Source organism: Melanerpes formicivorus, unplaced genomic scaffold, assembly GCF_026170545.1.
Source record: "Melanerpes formicivorus ecotype bairdi unplaced genomic scaffold, bMelFor1.0.p_v2 SCAF_70, whole genome shotgun sequence".
NCBI lineage: Eukaryota > Metazoa > Chordata > Aves > Piciformes > Picidae > Melanerpes > Melanerpes formicivorus.
The window spans coordinates 900,733-915,493 of record NW_027142422.1 but is presented as its reverse complement, the minus strand read 5'-3'; the positions used below and the strand labels follow the sequence as shown (position 1 = coordinate 915,493).

At 46.4% G+C, this 14,761-nt stretch overlaps 1 protein-coding gene and 1 long non-coding RNA gene across 11 annotated transcripts in view; both read right to left on the bottom strand.

The window, feature by feature from the left end:
• CD96 (CD96 molecule) overlaps positions 1-5,897 on the bottom strand; it is a 59,506-nt gene extending 53,609 nt beyond the window's left edge. For 8 of the 10 annotated variants that reach the window (XM_068163076.1, XM_068163086.1, XM_068163075.1 and 5 more), the window contains exons 1-4: positions 5,446-5,897; positions 4,460-4,523; positions 2,976-3,417; positions 2,717-2,841 (exon numbers count right to left, since the gene is read on the bottom strand). The gene's annotated coding sequence lies outside the window, so the exon portion shown is untranslated. The remainder of the gene's footprint in view (positions 1-2,716; positions 2,842-2,975; positions 3,418-4,459; positions 4,524-5,445) is intronic. The other 2 variants (XM_068163077.1, XM_068163078.1) reach the window with 2 other exon arrangements.
• Positions 5,898-7,722: 1,825 nt separating this feature from the next.
• LOC137453665 (uncharacterized) lies at positions 7,723-10,038 on the bottom strand. Its single transcript, XR_010990435.1, has 3 exons — positions 9,772-10,038; positions 9,469-9,642; positions 7,723-8,194 (listed from the first exon to the last, which is right to left on the bottom strand). It is a non-coding gene; the product is annotated as an uncharacterized lncRNA (long non-coding RNA).
• Positions 10,039-14,761: the final 4,723 nt, after the last annotated feature.

Below are 14,761 nucleotides of genomic sequence, written 5' to 3'. Positions count from 1 at the left end.
GTCATGAAGTCAGGCTAGAATTCACAAGTTGTGTGTAGCCTCCCCAGGTACACACAGCGTCACAAACCTACTAGGCTGACTTTGTCACTCCTGCTTTCAGGCTAAGATGAGTACATTGCCAGAGAAAGGAAAGCAGGGAACAGACTCACATTTAAAATACTATGTCAGGAGGGAAAAAGGTCTTTGCTCCACAACAGGAACAGAGTTTACATGACAAGGACCAGAAGGCTGGAAGAAAATCACTCCCATGACAATGCTGCCATCTACTCCATGGCTGTGCATACTCCTTGCTACACAGGACCAGGAATTTCCTCTCAACTAAGGCATTTCCTTTCATGCTGAGGCACCATGGGGTGCAAGGGGCCACAAGGAAGGGCAAGATATGGACAAAGCAACTCTTCAGATTCTCTGATTCATTTGCATGTTTAACCTGCAGCATGATTCAGCCTCCTCTGAAGAGGGCAGACAGCTTGGTGGGGCACACATGCTTCAGGTGAGGCAGAGAAGGGTGACAGTTCAGGAAGTAAGCAGAGGTGCTCAGAGACTGGAGGTCCTTGCAAAATGTGATGCACTCATTCTGTACATTTCCTGGGTGTTTACCACCTGGTGTTCAAACACCCTTGGGCTGCCAGTCTACTGACAGCAGAAGCCTGCACAGGCACTGGGCTGTATATGGCTGAAGGTTCACCATCCCACCAGAAGACAGCATATCTGTCTCACAGATCCTAGTACTGTGGTCCCCCCTCCTCAGCTCCAGAAGCTTTCCTGTACACAGTTCAGAGTTTCTTCACTGCTTTGTGCCATGGATAGTGCTTAAAAGAACAAGCCATCCTCCTCTCTTGGCAGCTTATGTTGCATTTCATCTCCCACTATCTCATCAAGTGACAGTTTGATTATAATGTAATGACTTTTTATAGTGAACCCAGTGCATAATTTTATTCCCAGATGGGTTTATATTCCTTATATTTAAGCTCATTATGAACAAGGAGGCTACAGAGGAAAAACACAAAGTAAGCTGCCTTCCCCTCCCAAAGTCAGCATTTTGAAAGGCCTACTTAGTGAAGGAAAAGATACCAGTGTCCTATGATAGGAAAGAGGAGGTTCAGACATGAGAGCACAAATAAGCTCAAGAGCCCTGTAAGGCATTTCCATGGAAATGGGGGGAAAATTACATATTTACTTTTCATTGCTTGGAATTTGGTAAAGGCTACCAGCCTGAACAGCTTCAGTGTCTGAGAATCACAGTCTCACAGTATCACCAAGGTTGGAAGAGACCTCGGAGATCATCGAGTCCAACCTCTCACCACAGACCTTATGACTAGACCATGGCACCAAGTGCCACGTCCAGTCCCCTCTTGAACACCTCCAGGGATGGTGACTCCACCACCTCCCTGGGCAGCACATTCCAATGACCAATGACTCTCTCTGTGAAGAACTTTCTCCTCACCTCCAGCCTAAACCTCCCCTGGTGCAGCTTGAGGCTGTGTCCTCTTGTTCTGGCGCTGGTTGCCTGGGAGAAGAGACCAACCCCTTCCTGGCTACAACCTCCCTTCAGGTAGTTGTAGAGGGCAATGAATCAAGTGCAAGGATCAGAGAGCAGCTGCAGACAGCCACTGCAGGGACAGCATCTCACAAACTGGTGAGATGAAAGTCTTCTCTATGCAGTCAGTTCCCAAAGCCTCCTGTGGCTGGGTGCTTGCCACGGAGCTGGTTTGCAAGTCAAGCATTATTTGTTGATGCTAAGAAGCAGAAGCTGATACATTTTGCCAAAGCATGTGACAAGAAAATCCATGTAAATCAACAGTGCTTTGCAGCAGAAACTGTGGCTCCTCTCTGAAAACTGTCTGAGTAAAATGGCACCCTGGGGCCCCCTGTTTATTGTATCCCAGTGACTGCCACATCAAACACCATCCCCTCAGACAGAAGTGATAATGATTTTTTAAACTGCTTCTTCCATGGAAATAGAAATAAAATTGTACAGCCAGGATGTGCTTTCTGGCACAGGCACCAGCAGTGTAGATCCCACAAGAGGTATTTAGTCAATAATCCTATTCATGACTCACAACCTGCTTTCTTTTCCACCAAAGAGTTTGCAGGTGTTTGACACTAAGGGAAGAAACAAATCCCCAAGGGGGGGGGGGGGGGGGGGGAAGAAATGAGAAGAGAAAAGAGAAAGGTACTTCCAAAGCAAACATCTGAACTTGTCCCCAAACCTGAAATCAGGTCCTGACTGGGGGCCATGTCTTTCACATCTGCTCAGGCTCTCAGGCTTGTCCCAGTGCAGCTCTTCACTGATTGCATGGGGTTGGAAGGGACCCTCAAAGGTCATCTTGTCCAACCCACCTGCAGTGAGCAGGGACACCTCCAACTAGATCAGGAGGCCCAGGGCTTGCCTGGGTTATCTCCAGGGATAGAACTTCAACCACATCCCGGGGCAACCTGTTCCAATATTTCACCACTCTCATTGTGAAGAACTTCCTCCTAAGGTCTGACCTTACTCTACCCTGCTCTTCTGCCCAAACTGCCCTGGAGGGGCAGGGCAGAGCACTAGGTTGACTACATGTGTTTGCTTTTTCTGAGGTGGGAAGAGAAGCAAACGTTTCAGTGTGGCTGGCAAACAGAAGGGAAAGATACCACGAGTATAAACTTCTCTCATTGCCATTTTGCCACCCATGGTGCTGGGTCGTGGTGACACCTGAAATCCTGCATGACTTACTGGCACCAGCAGCCAGGCTGCAACCTGCGATCAAAGGACCTTCTGCTGCCAGCTCCCACGCTTTGCTCTTTGCAACATGTCAGGCCTCTTCCTCTTTGACCAGGGAGTGCTTCAAAACATATTTCCTGAAAGCAAACAGAATTTTGCCTTAGAAATGTACTTTCCTGCTGGCAAACCATTCTGGGCTCATTCTCCCATATTGCCAAGTTTTAGGCTACTGATAAGCAGCCTAATCTGCTGCAATGAGAGCATAGCTTACTTCCCATGCAGTGTCTGTCCTGCAGCTCTCCTGGGACACTTTACACTGGCATGTAGGATTTTGCTATTCCAGGCACGTGTTCTGCCTTGTTCTGTTGCCTTGCCACAGACCTGAGCACACCAACTTAATTGTTCATTTGTCTGAGGCTGTCAGCTCCTCTGTTTCTACACTCCCACCTTGGTAGGAACCTTCTGCTAGGTGGTGGGAAAACTGGAGGATTATCACATACCAAACCCAATTTATTTCCTCTATCAACCAGGAGCTATTGATTGATCAAGTTGTTCAGTACCAAGCCCCAAACATAATTTTAGCGAGAAATAGCTTTGTCTGTGTAAGAATCAGACCCTAGAAATCCAGAGAACTGCTTGAAACACCACTGCTTTGCTGACACCTTTTCATGTGGAAAAGAAAAATTAACATCATAGCAACAGAACCGAGACACCTGTAGAAAAGAAAAGGGGAAATCATGAGAGAAAAATCACAGATAAAGAGAAAAACATCTTATATTAAAGCTCAGCAGTCCCTGGGGTTATCATGAAAGCTTCTGTGTGAATGAAGCATTCTCAGTGATGACAATGGATCAGACAAACGCTGTCAGCTTCATGTGTGCTGCAAAATATTTTAAAGAAAGGCAACAACTTCTTTTACATTGAACAACCTACTCCCTTCCTCCCCAGCCAACTTAGAGGAGCAGTTTCGGTAGACAACTCGCAGAGCCTCTGAAACCAGTATTACTGTTGAAACGATCTGCTTTAAAAACAAAGCAACTTAAAGAGGCCGGGCAGATTTGAAAGGCTCATCATTGATGGGTGCATCCAAACTTCCCTTTGAGGTCCACAGTCAGACTTAAAACAGTGTCCCTGCAGGGACCTCCACACTCCACTTCCCCTTTGTTGCTTCTTTGCCACTTACCTTGGCAATCAATAAATACTGAGTGGAGGTCAGCTAACAGCCTGGGGACACACAGATCTACAGGAGAATATGGCTGTGGAGTTCCCAAACACACAGAACAAAGATTTTGCAGAGTGAAGCCATAGATGTGACCAGGTGAGGCAATGACAAAGTTGGGACCTTCCTATCCAACACCACTCAAGCTGCGCCAGGGGAGGTTCAGGCTGGATGTTAGGAAGAAGTTCTTCACAGAAAGAGAGATTGGCCATGGGAATGTGCTGCCCAGGGAGGTGGTGGAGTCCCCAGCACTGGAGGTGTTTAGGAAGAGACTGAATGGGGTGCTTGGTGCCATGGTTTAGTTGGCTGGATGGTGTTGGGTGATAGGTTGGACTTGATGATCTCAAAGGTCTCTTCCAACATGGTTGAACTATTCTATTCTATTCTATTCTATTCTATTCTATTCTATTCTATTCTATTCTATTCTATTCTATTCTATTCTATTCTATTCTATTCTATTCTATTCTATTCTATCCTACCCTATCCTACCCTACTCTACTCTATCCTGACATCAATTTGCCTGACTCCTTGCTCACCTTCCAGAAAACGAGTCATAGCTGAAGGTGTCTCCTCAGTGCACACACCTCCTCCTCTACTGGTCTGGAAAAGAATTGAATTAAAAATGATAAATCATGGCAAAAAGGACAACTGGAAAAAAAAAGTACTTCCCAACATTTCTCTTTTGCAAGATTCCTGAAATGTCTATTTCAAAAGCACAAAGGATGCACCTTGAATGAATGCCACAGCACCAGTCCTTCAGGATATAATCCAAAGCAGCCTTCAGCTTTTTCATATTGATGTAGTATGAGAAACTGATTCCTAAGTGGCACAGGAGTAGTTAATTCTGCAGTTGTGTTTTCCTCAACTAAGTGGTGCAGAGGTCAAAGCCTGAGCTGGCTGAGAAGCCACCGAGCTGGTGACAGCTTTACAAAACAAAATGCTGAAGTTTCTCTTAGAAACTGACTCCATTCAAAGGAGGGGAACAAAGAAAACCCAACCCCAAATCCCAACCCAAAACATGTCAAGACTCTTATTATGTGACCCCCATTAAGGAGAATATGTATGTGGGGTTTTAAAATCAATGGATGGTATGCAGCCCACATAATTCAATTTGAGGAAATATTAACTAGATTATATCTTGGCAATAAGACCTTGTAGGTCACTTAAAACTCCATTCTTATCTGTACAAATAATGGACTCCAGAAGGTTAAGAGATTAGCACTTCAGTGTATGTTTTAGTGCAATCAAAGCTTTCCTGAGAGGCAGCTACTGTACTGGCTTGTCAATATCTTGCCAGGATTATCATATAGACAAGAAAAACCCCAGGAATTAATATCTATCCGTTTCCTCTGGCAGGATAAAACCAGGCACAGACAAGGTGCTAAAAGGAATGCAGGCAGTCACTTCCATTAATGAAAAATCTGCCCCCAAAACAGCTGAAGGAGCACTGAAAATGAGGAAAGGAGACAATTCCCTGACACACAACTACAAAGGAGGTTATTTTTCCATTTTAAATAAATACCTTATTTTCCACAAGTAATTCTTCACTCTTCATTCTTTTCAGTTCAAGAACACTTGCTGCCTTCCTCTGGGTTTTATTCTTGCCGTCAAAGCCATGACACAACTTTTACTCTGCCAGGTTTTGGTGACCAGCTCCTGCTGGCCTGCATCTCCATGCACAGAAAGCATGAGGGAAAGAGAATTAAGAGGCAGCCTGACCTACTGATCTCTGGAGGTCCCTTCCAACCTGTGCTACTGTGTGTAATTAAAAAGAACATGAGGCCAACCAGGCAGAGATAAGTGAATATTAAAGCCTCTGAGCAGGCCAGGTGCTGGAAGGTATCACTGAAAATGGCTTCAAGTAAAGGAAAAATAAATTGCCACCACGACAGATTGTTAAACATTTAAAGCTTCTGGCAATAAGAGCTGCTAGTAAAGAAACAGTGTGAAGCAGCAGAAGTAATGCTGATTATACAGTAGAAAAAAGAGAAAGGAAAGGAAGAGAGAGAGAAAGGAAGAGAGAGAGAAAGGAAGAGAGAGAGAAAGGAAGAGAGAGAGAAAGGAAGAGAGAGAGAAAGGAAGAGAGAGAGAAAGGAAGAGAGAGAGAAAGGAAGAGAGAGAGAAAGGAAGAGAGAGAGAAAGGAAGAGAGAGAGAAAGGAAGAGAGAGAGAAAGGAAGAGAGAGAGAAAGGAAGAGAGAGAGAAAGGAAGAGAGAGAGAAAGGAAGAGAGAGAGAAAGGAAGAGAGAGAGAAAGGAAGAGAGAGAGAAAGGAAGAGAGAGAGAAAGGAAGAGAGAGAGAAAGGAAGAGAGAGAGAAAGGAAGAGAGAGAGAAAGGAAGAGAGAGAGAAAGGAAGAGAGAGAGAAAGGAAGAGAGAGAGAAAGGAAGAGAGAGAGAAAGGAAGAGAGAGAGAAAGGAAGAGAGAGAGAAAGGAAGAGAGAGAGAAAGGAAGAGAGAGAGAAAGGAAGAGAGAGAGAAAGGAAGAGAGAGAGAAAGGAAGAGAGAGAGAAAGGAAGAGAGAGAGAAAGGAAGAGAGAGAGAAAGGAAGAGAGAGAGAAAGGAAGAGAGAGAGAAAGGAAGAGAGAGAGAAAGGAAGAGAGAGAGAAAGGAAGAGAGAGAGAAAGGAAGAGAGAGAGAAAGGAAGAGAGAGAGAAAGGAAGAGAGAGAGAAAGGAAGAGAGAGAGAAAGGAAGAGAGAGAGAAAGGAAGAGAGAGAGAAAGGAAGAGAGAGAGAAAGGAAGAGAGAGAGAAAGGAAGAGAGAGAGAAAGGAAGAGAGAGAGAAAGGAAGAGAGAGAGAAAGGAAGAGAGAGAGAAAGGAAGAGAGAGAGAAAGGAAGAGAGAGAGAAAGGAAGAGAGAGAGAAAGGAAGAGAGAGAGAAAGGAAGAGAGAGAGAAAGGAAGAGAGAGAGAAAGGAAGAGAGAGAGAAAGGAAGAGAGAGAGAAAGGAAGAGAGAGAGAAAGGAAGAGAGAGAGGAATTCCTAACACTAAGTGATAACTCAGTCAAGAGTAATTGCAGGAATCACTACAGCTCCCCATGTTTTGATAACACTGGCTGTTCCAGCAGAGACTGAAGAGCTGCTCAGTGCTTCAGCATCCACAAGGACTCTGCAGACTAAACTGTGGGAAGTTGTTGTGCCTGACAAAGTGTGCTGCCTGGCTGGAAGAACAGTCACCACAACCAAAATGAAGAACCTCCCTTTGGAGAAGTGTTCTTCTTTTCATAGCAACAAAGCTAATTTCAGATCAGTGCCACCTAACAGGCTGCTTAACTCTGAACCACTTCCATTTTGTTCCATTTCCTCTTCCTGCTCTTCCTTTACGTTTTTCCTCTCCAAGATAAGCTTCCCAGCTGTCAGCTTCTCTCGGTGACGCTAGCCAAGAAAAGGTTGTTGCTGGACATCTGCCATGTCCTCTCTCATCTGTAGAAGCCAGGGAGTAGAAGAGAAGGACAAGAAGACGATGTGTAGGAAAACAACCTCCCTGGGCAACCTAACCTGCTCCAATGCCTCATCATCCTCACTGTAAAGAATTTCCTTCTAATATCCAGTCTGAATCTACCTTCCTCAAGCTCAAGATAGAACAGAAACCCTTTCAAATAATAATAATCTAATCAAATAAATAAATGATTCACCAGCTGACAGCTCTTTAGAATGCTTGTGAATTCAAGGGACAGATCAGTGGAATTTTTGACAAGCATCACAACTTCCAGTTATTTTGTGAAAATAAAGGCACTTGTCTTTATTTATACCATAAAATCAGGCTCCATTTATTAATTAGGCTTATTTTATTAATTAGGCTTAATTTATTAATTAGGCTTAATTTATTTATACCCGAAAATTAGGCTTAATTTATTTATACCACAAAATTAGGCTTAAGGGAAAAATTAAATTGCTTACCCATGCACTACAGTTGTCATGAGTTGAGTGGGATCTGCTGCTGCCATTCAATGCCATGCTTCTGTCGTGCCAGCTTCGAAGTGAAAGTGCTGGCTGGAGCCATCGTGGGGTTTGAAGTTCAGATTGGAACATGGGAGGCTTCCTGTTCTGGTTCCTGTTCCTGGGTTTGGGGTGCTGGTCTTTTCCACTGCCCTGGCTGCTGCATGCTTGGGTGGGGGGAGACTGCTTTGCCTGGCTTCTGCTGCTGGTTTGGCATTTTGCTGCACTTTTTGTTTGCAAGCAAGATAAGGTAGCTGTGCATTGTATACTTCCCAGGAAAATTCTTTATCTCAATCCAGAGAGATTGTTTTGTTTGGTTTGGTTACTTTTCCTCCCATCTGTGTGTGGGGGAGAGGGATTTGTGAGAGCAGGCTGTGTTAACCCAGGACAATGTCATATGTATGTTAACCTCCAGAACATAGCTGTCTTTTTAAAGCCAGCACTACAACAGAGGCTGCACTGTGCTGAGAATGCTTATTCCAAGAAATTCATAAGCCAGCAAATGCCTGCATGACTTAATTACCTTTAAGGTATTTTTTCCTCAAAAAAAATTGAGTTTCTAATTTGATCAATAGAGCAGAACATAATTATATTGCCACCTTCTCACCACACACACACTTTATTTGTGATGCTCTGTACAATATTGCCATTCTCTTAACCTGCCTGCAGCACTGCTCTGCAATCTGACTGTAGTTCAGTCTGACCACAAATGAAAATCCCTCCTCCAAGCCTCAGCCACACTTCATTTTCAGCGTGGTTATTGTGATTTGGATCAATTTGCTGATCCATTTCACTCGGGGGCCCTACAGATAGTTGTATTTACAGAAGCAGGCAAGCGGCACCGATGCGGGAACAGAGAGGAGAGTAACTGCTTAAACTTGTGGTGCTGCAGAGAGAAACTGCTGTGGGCACACAGCCTCAGTGAAGCATTTATGAGGGGATGTGTGGATACACCAAGCATCTATCTAGATTTGGTGCAATTTTTGTTCTTTTCATGAACCACCAGTCATTGATCTTCTGCAAGTGATTAGTGAGAAGAGAAGCTGCCCTCTCTGCCATAGTGTTTGCCTTTCCCCCTGCAGGCAGCAAACAGCAACTCAATCCTTCTAAACACTTTGGTTTTTGAGGGCCAGAAGATTTGCTTTGTCTGTCATACAGTTAAAAAACCTGACCCACACCCTGCTAACAGGGTGGATGCACCACACAGGCTGCCAGCTTAGTGCAAAGGCTCTCGGCCCCAGACCCTGTTAGGGTCAGGCCAAGACTCAGGAAGCCACAGAGCTTGGCATGTTCCCACGCTACAGCAAGGAGACTCAGCAGCCAGACAGTGGAGCTTCATGGCCAAAGGCCAGGGGGTTGGAACCCCAGCCCCAGAATATGGTGGGCACACACTCAGCCCCACGTACCCTGGCTCCATGCTTCTGAAGGGCTGGGGTCAGAGATACCCCACTGATGTCAGGGAGGTCCCTCCTTGAACCACCTGCCAAAGGGAGGTAGGATGGTCACCTGGGAAATCAGAGAGGATGAAAACATGCCCCCTCAGAGCAGAGCTCTCCCCGAGTTACATGAGCAATAGCAAGGAATTCAGCATTTCCCTCTCCCTATGCGTTACCTCGTGCGTGGGTTTCAGAGGGGTGCAGAGGACACACCATACCGGTGTGGGATGATGGTTCCCAGCCAGCAGTGCCTGCTCAGAGGGCACCAGCTATCACTGCAGGTGCCACTGCTCTCTAGGACAGTCGAAGATGCACCCATGGTTTTGGTACTGATGGCTTCTACTGCAAACCTACAGCAGAAAGCGGGAATCAAATGTAGTCAAAGTGCTGTTTAATGCTGGAGTACCTCATTCAGGTACTTCAGATCACCAGAACAGGTGTAAAGCTTCAAGTTTTAACAGCTGTCCTTAATCACTTACCAATTACACTCCAAGAAATGCAGCAGCAGAGGCTTTGTCTCCCTCCCACCAGATGACTATCACTCTGTAAGTGCTTCTCCTTATCACTGTCAGATCGCAGCTCCTTCCTCCTCCTCTTATTTTGCTTTGAGCACATGATCCAGCTCCCAGAGGTCTGCTGTTATCCTCTGTGCCTCCACCTCGACCTCCAAAGCTCCCTCTCAGACTGACATCCACGTTTGTCTCTGGTGGCTCCCCCTCCCTTTCGCAGCGTGCTTCGATTGCCAGAGCAGCCAACTGGGGCAGTAAGTTACAGAAAGGCGTTCCCATAGTAACTCATTTCCTCTACCCACTCATTAGATTAACACATTTCAGATCAAAGGTAGACATGAAAACACCTCAGAAATGATAGTCCAAGGCATTGCTTAAATACAAACTGAGTCTGCCACACTCTCTCCAAGAGCACTGCTGAGAATCAGAGCAGGTGTCAATAGCTGCAGTGCCCATTCCGCTGTCCTGCCTGAACGTTACCAGGAGCATCCTGCAGAGCTTCAGGTTGTTGGTAGTTTGCAGGCATCACTTAAGTACCACAACAAATAGGAACTGCCCACTACCAGATGAGAGCTGCAACCAGCTAGAGAAGTTCCCTGTCTGCAGTCAGTGCTTTTGGTGCACTTCAGGTGTGGGTAACGTGGGCAGCTTTGCTGCAGGAGAGCTCTGCTTCACGCTGCTGGTAGCAGCAAGTGTCTTATCAGCCTCCTCCTTCCCAAATTCAATTCTGTTACATTTGCAGTACTCCAGTGTGAGCTGACTTAATGGAAGTTCAAGCCTGAGGGACAAAGTCATGCACCAACACTCTGAGCTCAGACAATAAATAAAAAGCAGCCTTCAGGCTGTTCCTGCTCCATCACAGAGTCACAAAATGGTTTGTGTTGGATGGGTCCTTAAAGATCACACAGTGCCAGCTATGGCCAGGGGCACCTCACACTAAACCAGGTTGCTCAAGGCCCCATCCAACCTGGCCTTGAACACCTGCAGGGAAGGGGTATGGAACAGGTTGCATCATACATGATCTGATGTGCACAGGAAAGTGCCAGAGAAACTCTGAAACCTGCTTTGGACCCTTTACCACTGAAGGTCTCCAGTAGCACCTTCTGGAGAAACATGCAGGACTTGAGGGCCAAGGAAGAGAAGCTTCTCCCAGCTGTTGCCATGCTTCCCCTGGACCTTTAGAAGTGTTTCATTTGCTCAAATGAAACTCCCCAGATGAGCCATTTCTTTTGATCCCCTTTCTTACCATTCATTTCTCCAAACCGATGTTGGGGTTCCTGGAGGGCTTGACCACATCTGTATGCATGCACACACACACACACACAACACCTTCAGTGCACAGTGCTTGTAGAAGCTGTGGTTGGTACCATGGGTTGTGAACATGCCTCTAAATGCTGCTGCAATGCAAACAGTAACAGCAAGCCTCCTAAAGAGGCTGCTCCCAGCCCCCTCAGGTAAAACCCATTTGCACTTAATAATGTAATCCAGAGACTGATTCTCCCTGGCATTTTCACATCAGTGTCCCCTGTCCTTTTCTCTCTGAGCAGCGCTGGTTTTTTCCTTTTTCCACTGACAGGCTGCAATTTCACTGCTCTGTTAGAACCAGCAGGAATTGAACTTTGTTCTTTTCAGTTTTTCTCTACACCTCTCTGTCACAGAAATTTCACCTGTCAGCTAGGCAGCTTTGGTGCTCTGGTTTGTCCCACCAACATCTTGCCTCTCTTTTCCTCAGCACAGCTCCTCACAAAAGTGCAATTTGCAGGTGGCAAAAAAATAATTCTCATCTCAGGAAATGGTTCTCCAGTTCTGGCAAAAATTCCTCCAGAATGTGTGATAGATATTAGGATCCTTGAAGAGCTTGATGCTGTTTGCAATTTATGCTGGCAAAGTCAGTGCAACCCTTTGCTTAGTGAGGCAGGGAAAGATGTTATGTGTGGCCCAAGTGAGTTCTTCCACATCAGGTATTGTAACACTCTCTTCTTGTCCAGTTCTGGGGCCCTCAGTTTAAGAAGGACATTGAGACACTTGAATGTGTCCAGAGAAAGGCAATGAGGCTGGGGAGAGGCCTTGAGCACAGCCCTGTGAGGAGAGCCTGAGGGAGCTGGGGTTGCTTAGCCTGGAGAAGAGGAGGCTCAGGGGTGACCTTATTGCTCTCTACAACTCCCTGCAGGGAGGTTGTAGCCAGGTGGGGGTTGGTCTCTTCTCCCAGGTAAACACCAACAGAACAAGAGGACACAGTCTCAAGCTGCACCAGGGGAGGTTCAGACTGGAGATGAGGAGAAAGTTCTTCCCAGAAAGAGTAATTGGCCATCGGAATGTGCTGCCCAGGGAGGTGGTGGAGTCACCATGCCTGGAGGTGTTCAAGAGGGGATTGGACGTGGCACTTGGTGCCATGGTTTAGTCATGAGGTCTGTGGTGAGAGGTTGGACTCGATGATCCTTGAAGTCTCTTCCAGCCTTGGTGATTCTGTGATAACTTCACAATATTGACTCATTTTCATTTTCCTTTCATTTTAATATCCTTTCCTTTTAATTTCCTTTAATCTCATTGTCTAACTCTCCTGCCCTTATCTCTTCTGCTTCTGCAAAGAAAGATAGCGCCGGCTTCTTGCAAGGACTCACATTGTGTCTTCAGTGCTGGATGGTACATGTCTGGGTCTTTGCTTTTGTACTAGAGGCTCTCTGCTCTTTCCTGTCACCTGGAGAGACAGAAATTTGGTCCCAGATGAAAGAGCCTTTGCCTGCTTTGTTGTGCTATAACCTTAGGCTAGAGCTTTAAAAGATATATGATTTTGGTCATTAAAACAACTGTAGCTTTTTCCTGTCACTTACCTTCTCCACACTTTGTGCTTCATCAGAAACATGAGAGGAATACAGGCACCCCAACATGGTGGAGATGCCAGCCAGCAGGCAGCAGATTTTGAGTGCTGAAATGCAGACAGCAAAGCGCTCACCCAACGTGGGGAACAAACAATTTTTCTGTTGGCTTCTATTATTTTCTGCCTTTCAAGTACAGCAGTCAGGACAAAATCACAGACTTTTGCATTGACAAAAGGAAGCTGAATTACAAAGCTGGCCATGGATTTCATAAATTACTGCTGCCTAGCAGCTGTAGCCCTCAAGAAAATACCTGTCAGACATGTCGCTACCCAGGGGGGAATCATTCTCCGAGACTCACCTGCTTGCTTCTTTTCACTGGCAGAAGAGAACTGGTTAAGCTGCCCTGCCTCTGCTGGGACAAGCTACATTCTCTGCTCTCCAAAGGCAGGGCAGCCAGCAGCCCCTGGCTGGCCTGTGTGGCCCCATGGCAAAGGAAGGGACATTTCCAGCTCTCGACTAAGTGCTGCTCACTCGGGAAGCAGTGGCTGCCCTTCCCAGGGCACAGCAGAGGGGGGCATGCCTTTGATCATCAGACACCAAGGTAACATGGGCTGGCTTTCCTCTGTCAACTCCCATGCGTTGCTTTCCCGTTTGAAGGGCTTGAAAGCAAGAGAAGAAAGATGATAATTTACCCTGGAATCTGCAAGACCTTGCACTTGTGAACCGCTTTCCTTGCCTTTTTCTTGAAAGGAGGTGGCCAGCAATTAGAAGCAAGGCAGCACTTTGGGGAGAGTTTTGCAGTTCTCTCTGTTTTGGCATTTCAGAAGCTTCTGCTCAGTTAATTTCCCCCAAACAGCAGCTGAATGCCCTTTCAAGTCTGCCTCTGGATCAGCCTCTGTCTCACCCGTGCCTGTGAATAAGTGGTGCTTTCTCCTCTGCAGGTAGGAAATGACCTACCACACAGAATTTCAAGGTTAACCAAGCTCTTCTGAGACCCTGAGATTTTTCTGCAGGAAGGCTAAACTCCTCTGGTGCACAGTGTGGCTCAGGCTGAGGAGGAGGGCTTTGTCTGATGTTTCTCGGTGACCATTTTTCAGCCCTTGCTTCAAACATTGCTGATGTGAACCAGCACATAAGGGCTGTATTTTCCTGGTGACTATAGTTGCAAACACAGCCACCTTCTTTGAGATGTCTCTTGCTCCTTGCCAGCCCCATCTCCTGCAACAGGAACATTTTCCCATCCTGTGAGACAAGTGATTTTACAGCTGGCAGGTGGGAATGGTGCTGCACTGTGCAGGCTCTGCTTTCCAGCTATGGTCTGTGCACGTGCCAAATGCTGATTTCACTGCCTAGGCTGATCACCAACTTGCAGAGCTTTATCTGGGTGCTCTCAGCCTGTCCTTATGCCTTGCATTCAACTATACATAGTTCCTAAGCAATAGCCAGCAGGTGGTGGTGCTTTTTTGGGGTGCAATGTAGTTCTTTGTTTCTTTGGTTTGGATTTTTAAGAGTAGACATTACCCCAGCTTCTCCCAGGAGTTAAACCTGTCTGGTTAGACACTGGAATCATCTCCCAAAGGAAGCAGTGGGTTCCCCTACACTGATCACTTTTAAGATGCAGCTTGACAGGGTGCTGGGCCATCTCATTTCAATGACACTATCACCTAGAAAGGTTGGAGCAGATGATCCTTGGGGTCCCTTCCAGTCTGGCATTCTGTGATTAAAAGGTCATGGGCAGGTATATGATGCTTCTGCTCACCTGCTAGGATCCATCCATCAGTGCACTGTGTAGAACACAGCTCACAGGAGCTGCTGCCCAGCCACCTCTGCTGCTTTCTCTCTCTTGCTGGCAGCTTTCCCAGCAGCACTGCAGACACAGCACAATGGGGAGCAGAAGTCATTTAACAGGAGAGATGCACAGTGTCACACAAACTGCAGACAGCTGCCCTAACACCTCCTGACAAGGAAGCTCTGACTGGGCTTGACATCTACATGATATACAACTCTCCAACGTTCACGCAGGTCCCAGGGGAATCCTCTGGTGACCTGTAGCCCAGGAGAGACATGAGGTAACATGCTAGGAATTAGCCAGCACTGCTGGTCCCTTGTTAATACAAGCAGCAGCAACTTGTCTTCAAGAG